A 6,555-nucleotide genomic window follows, 5' to 3' on the forward strand; every position below is an offset into this window, starting at 1 on the left:
ATATATACACATGCATAAATATATAGATTTCTAGAATTAAGCACTGTAAAATTTAACACCGACATACATACAGTCCTCACTTATAAGTGCAACTCGTCCGAAATTCCTCAGCACGCTGCACGCATGGTCGAGTTATTCCCGAAGAGTGGGACTGAGCCTGTCCCGCGTGGTATATTTAATTTTGATTTAAAAATCGGGATGTTCCGCCAAAATCGGGACGTCTGGCAACGCTGATATGTACATACATACATATGTGCTTTTTATTTTTTGATGCAGGCGCTATCTATCGTCATATGTACAAACATATACACACATATATGTGTGTATGTATTCAATTGTACACTTCAACACTTATCCATATGTGTATTTTGAATATGATTGTTGTGAGTGTAAAAGGAGTGTTTCTGCTTTTGTAAATCGCAAGAATACGTTCACGGAATAAGCTTAACGCTTAATGTCTCCCAGAGTTCTTCAGAATCCATTTGTAGTGTTGTTACCTGACGCAACCGTTTAACACAAATGGTAAATCGCTTGTAAATATGCGATCAGCTGAGATACTAGAGATGTGCATGTGTCGCGATTGGCTGTAAAATATCACGAATACGTATGCACGGTGAGTGGATACACAATTTTTTCCTGGAGTTGAGTAGAGCCTCTACCTCCACCAGATGTGTGTTTAGTTCTGCCTGCGTCATATTGGCGTTGCCGACTCCTCGTAGAAGGCGATTCTTGGCGGCCTTCACTGCTGCTTCCCACAGTCTTTCGAAGTGGGGTGCTCGAGGCGGGATGAACACCCAGTCGATCCCTCAAAAGTTCGTGGCTGTTTCACCCGTGTGTGGAGACTGTGCCGTGGAGTGGAGTGGAGTGGCGATTGTTGCGAAATTAAAACTTGGCGGAATGGCAAATGTGGCAAAACTATGGTCATTCACCCACGGTTACCGAATCATTTCATAAATTTTCGCGACTTAAATTTTTTTACGTGACACTCTCAGTTTCATTTTTTCTCTTGCCCTTGACAAATGGCACGGCCTGCTACTCTTGATGGAACCGATAATTTCAATTATCCCCGATGCTACCCAATATCGATTTCTATAATACAATTGGTAGCACTTGGCCACGCCACTCTCGCAAGAGTACTAGGTGTTGGTATCGGCCGGAGCTAGCTGCTAATTGCGCGAGTTGCCATCCCCTCCGTCCGACGCCATTTTATGTTTCCCAATACTGCCACGTCGCACATAACAACACACACCGGTTTTATTTTGTGTCAATGTATGTCCTCCAATTCATATAGGCTGTTGCCCAAGCTGCTCCTGATACGGCATTTTACATATTTGGGGCATAGCTTCGCGTTTATGTTGTCTTTAAATCGCCGGTAACACTCCTTGCTCGTCTGTCGTATTGCCGTTTTGCCTTTGCATACGCTAGCCGCATACTCTGCTGGACTTCATTACGCACCACCTGGTGCTGATCTGGCCTGGGCAATACGCGCAATTTGGCATTCTCCAGGACTCCCAGCTTGCGTCCCAGATTGTAGTCCTTCTCGCTGGTGACCACTTCGTGTGGTCGTCTTGCTCATAGGTCCTGATGGCCGCTAACACCGGCTGGTTCACGTGTTCAGCCTCTGGAGGAACCCCGTAAACTGGCTGGACACAAACTGCTTCCCATTGTCTGTATGGTCTCAGGGACTCCAAATGCAGAAAATACCTCCTCTTGTAAAAACCGGACCACTGCCGCTGCAGTTGCTTTTGGCATTGCTTGTAGCCACACGAATTTGGACATATGGTTCAGAACTACTGGAATTGTGGTATTTCCTCTCATGGACGGATACGGCCCCAGAAAATCTAGATACAGCCTGTGCATTGGCCGGAGCGACATGGTTTCGACACCCATTACTGGCCTCGCAACTTGCGTGCTGTGTTTCGTCGCTTTGCAAGTTTCACAACCGGCCACGTATATTTTCACCTGCGCCACCATCCCGGGCCAGGAGAAAAACTGTTTGAGCCGTTCCACCATTGTCTTCATGCCCCATGCATGGCCGCGTCGCTCTCGTGGGCCTGTTGTATAAGGGCTGCGGACACAGGACGCGGTACCCAGAGCTTCCAGGAAAATTCCCCTCGCTCAGGCCGCGTGAACTGCGCCCGCTTATACAGCAGCCCATCCTCCACGCGTAAATCCGGAAATAGCTCCGCGTTCTCCCGCACTTGCTTAAGCCGCTCAGTATACTCCGCACTTTCGAACTCGGTTGTCTCGAAATCAAAAAAATCAACTTCCTCCAGTTCGAAAGGTCGCGAGAGTGTATCGGCTACAATATTGTCCTTGCCTTTCCGATGCTCAATACTAAAGTCGAACCTTTGCAGGGCCAACGACCACCGCGCTAATTGGCCGTCCAAGTCCTTCAACGACATCAGCCACCGCAGGCTGGCGTGATCAGTCATCACTTTAAACGGCATCAATTCCACATACGGCCGGAACCTCTCGACCGATTTCACCGCAGCCAGGCACTCCTTCTCCTTCTCGATACTTCGCCGAAAAAAATGCTATTGGCCTTTCCGCACCATCTGCACCGTGCTGGAACAACACAGCTCCTACGCCCGCATGGCTCGCGTCGCACTGGATCACGAACGGCTTCCGAAAGTCTGGATGCACCAACACCGGCGCACAGGTTAGTGCCCTCTTCAATTCCTGAAATGCCTCAGCCGCTTCGCCCGTAAATTGAAACTTCCCTTTTCCTTTCAGTCTGTCAACGGCGCGGAAATAGTGGAAAAATTCCAGATGAAGCGCCTATACCAACCCGCGGTCCCCAAGAATCGGCGGAGCTGCCAAGGAGATCGTCAAGTTCGCTACATTGAGGCACTCGCCACGTCCAGCAGCACCTTGCAATGCTCGGAAAATGTTCTGGATATGATGAGAAGGTCGTCCAGGTAGACGAAGACATGGTTTCTCAAACACTGGGGAATCACCTTATCCATCACGCTGCAGAGGCGCTGCGCCGCATTGCACAGCCCAAACGGCATGGCCTTAAATTGGTACAGTGGCCTTCCCGGCACTGTAAACGCGGTGTACTGCCGGCTCTCCCGATCTAGCTCGATCTGCCAAAACGCATGCTTCAAATCTAGGCTGCTGATGTAAACCGTGTCCTCCACTCGGCTCAAAATCGACTCAATGCTCTGGAGTGGGTAAGCATCCTTTACCGTGAGCTGATTTAGTTTTCTCGCGTCTAAGCACAACCGATTCTTTCCAGGCTTCCTCACCAAAGTCACTCAGTTGCTCCATGGACTCTCACTCGGCTCAATCACCCGTAGCAGAAGAATCTCGTCGACTCCTGCAAATAATAGCGCCTACACTGCCGGCGACACTGGATAAAAGCTCTTTTACTGGTAGTGCGCCCTCCGTCAACTGTATGTGGTGCTGCTGCACTGGTGTCCTATCCAGACCGTGCTCCTCGAAGGACCTGAATTGGACCACGACTCGCTGTAGTTCCTCCTGTTGCCCCACCTCTAACTCATGCGGCTCAGTCGCCACGTGACGTCCCTCGCCTTCAGCCGGTATCACATCCGGAGCTAAGCTGAACATGCGCCAAAAATCTACGCGCATATAAAGCGGTTTGCATAATGATGGGCAGACGTGGAATTCCATGTCTACTTCCGTTCCATTATACCGCACGCGAGCCTTCACGCTGCCAATGATGCGATGCGGCGCGCCTCCAGCCGTTTTCGCAGCGGATCTGCTTTCGTGTACCACCAGCCCTAGGTCTTGTACTGCTTTCACGGCACCAGCACCCAGTAGGCGCACTGATGCCCCAGTGTCCAACCATCCGGTAAATTTCCGCCCCACGATCCCGACCACGGCATAGGGACGGCTGTCCGCGCGACCGGCCGACCGCATAGCTGCGCAAACCGCCAGCCGTTACCCTAGACGCGCTTCCCGTATCTAGCTCGTGTTGCTCACCAAATATGCGGCTTCTGGCTGCTTCATACTCGCGCCGCCGCTGCTCCAAGGGCTTACGCTGTGACCACACCTTTTCCGGTAGGACTGCCTACTACTAATCCCTATTTCTACTCTGGTGTTGTCGGAGGCACGCGGCTTACCTTCTAACGAGAATGCGACTCCTCCGGCTGCGTCGGCCTCCTCTCCGAGTTTTCCGGACGGCACTTTGGGCACTTCGGCAACACTACGCCCGGCTAGCCGCACTTATAACAAAATACATTGCGCACAGCGGCGTCGCAGTCAAAATACGTATGCCCCGACTGTGCGCAATTCCAGCATTTGAGCTGCGACCGGCTGCCACCAGCTTCATGTGGCCTATACACCGCCTCCAAATTCTCCCTTCGGATGGCCTCCGGATTTTCTGCCTCTACGTCCAGCTCGTGTACACGATGCTGTTCCCGCTGCTGCCCGTAGCTCGTACTGGCTGAGGGCCGCGCCCAACGCGTTGCAAGCATTTTCTCGTCGTCTTGGCACTCTTCTCTCAGCTTTTTCAGGTTGGTGATATGCATCGGATAGATGACTCGCGATACCGTGTCTCTGATGTTCGTTTTTATCACCTTGATTAGGTCAAAATCCGAAAACGGACACACCAACCGGGACCGCAGCACCAGCATCGCCTGGGATGCCTCTGTTGGTGCAATATGCGTGTTCTCCTTTCTGAGCACCGCCACTGCGTCATTGATTTCCCGCATAAAGGACAACATGCTGGCCTGCATTGTGTCGCGGATGGATTGCACCTCGGACGCTAGCGACGAGCGATACGTCTGATGCGCCTGTGCTAATGCCACGTTGATCGCAGGCCGTATTTCACTTGGCAGCGCGGATTCGGCTTTACCACTCTGTTCACGACTGCATTGTTCATGAGTGCGCGCGCCGGCTGCTGCCCCGGAACCGTTCGGCAATTTGACAATAACAAAGAAAATGGGATCAAATAAATAAGAATAAATAAATGTACTCCACACGCAAAAACCACCAATAAATAAATAAATCATGAATATAGTATATGCCACCGGCAAAACCAAAAAACTTAGACCCAAAAAAAAAAAAAAATGTATAAGTTCCACATGCACAATATGGGGATAAATAAGTAGAATAAATAAATATATGCCACACGAATTAAACACAAGGAAAATATTAAAAAAAAAAAATTAAATAAATAAGAACTTATGCCACCTACAAAAATCAAAATAAATAAATAAATACAATGCAACCAAATATGCAATTTCCTACCTAAATGGACAAATACCTAAACTTAAATAACAAAACAAAACAATATATAAATACAAATGGGACTTCAAATTCCTGCCCTATGCACAGACTCGCTAATCTGTGCCAAAGCACCCTATCAATACTTCTATCAATACTTCTTTATATCGATGGCTCAGGCCAGGAACAGCTGTCTATTGATAAACTATTTGCTGCTACGAAAATAAATAAATAAAAGGTAATTATTACACTAACTGACGAAAATACCAATCAACAAAAACAGATTCTCACAATTACAGACTCAACAACCAGATATGCAAGGGTGAGATGGGGATCCTCAGTATGACGCGGAACCACGGCACGCTGTCACTACAGAAGGTAAACAAAACTAAAACAAACCTAAATTTATCGCACGCTTTTTTTTTTTTTTTTTATTCCTGTTTTACTCCACTTGGGAGCTTAGGGCTTCTACAAGTACTTTCCATCGAACTCTATTTCTGGCCGTCTGTCTAGCTGTGTCCCATGTGATGTTGTTATGGGATAATTCCTGAAGGGTGGTCCGTCGCCAAGTTATCTTAGGTCTGCCGACCCGTCTGCTTCCTTGGGGGTTCCAGTCTAGCGCCATCCCTACAATGCTGTGTGGGTCCTTTCGCAGTGCGTGGCCAATCCACATCCATTTCTTCTTCCTTATCTGGAGGTGGATTGGAGATTCACCAGTCATGCTCCACAGGTCTGCGTTTGATATTCTGTTCGGCCAGAATACCCCGCATATAATTCTGAGGCATTTGTTTATAAATGCCTGCAGCTGTTGGATCATTCTTTGTGTGGTCAGCCACGTCTCGCTCCCATACAGTAATGTGGATTTCACGCAGGCATTGAAGATTCGGAGTTTGGTTTTTCTGCTTAACTGTCCGCTTCTCCATATGCGATACAGTCTTCCGAATGCTGATCGGGCTTTGGTAAGACGGCTCGACACATCTTCATTTACGCCACCATTTTTGGAGATAATGGTGCCGAGGTATGGGAAGTTATCAACAAACTCGATTGGGTTCCCACATATGTTGACATTTCCTTGTCTGGCGTGATTGAATCGCATCGCTTTTGTTTTTGCCGTGTTTATTTCCAGCCCGACTCGACTGGCTAACTCCACGAGGTCATCAGTTTTGGATTGAATATCACAGAGCCTGTGAGAGATCAGACAAATGTCGTCCGCATAGTCCAAGTCTTCAAGATGTCTGTTGAAGCTCCACGTGATGCCACGCTTGGACTTGCATATTTCCCTCATGAGTTCGTCTACCACGATGTTGAAGAGCAGTGGCGATAGAGGGCAGCCTTGCTTGACTCCTGTGTTTGTCTGGAAAG

This window comes from Scaptodrosophila lebanonensis, unplaced genomic scaffold (genome assembly GCF_003285725.1).
Source record: "Scaptodrosophila lebanonensis strain 11010-0011.00,11010-0021.00 unplaced genomic scaffold, SlebRS2 tig00000147-arrow-arrow-pilon, whole genome shotgun sequence".
Classification (NCBI taxonomy): domain Eukaryota; kingdom Metazoa; phylum Arthropoda; class Insecta; order Diptera; family Drosophilidae; genus Scaptodrosophila; species Scaptodrosophila lebanonensis.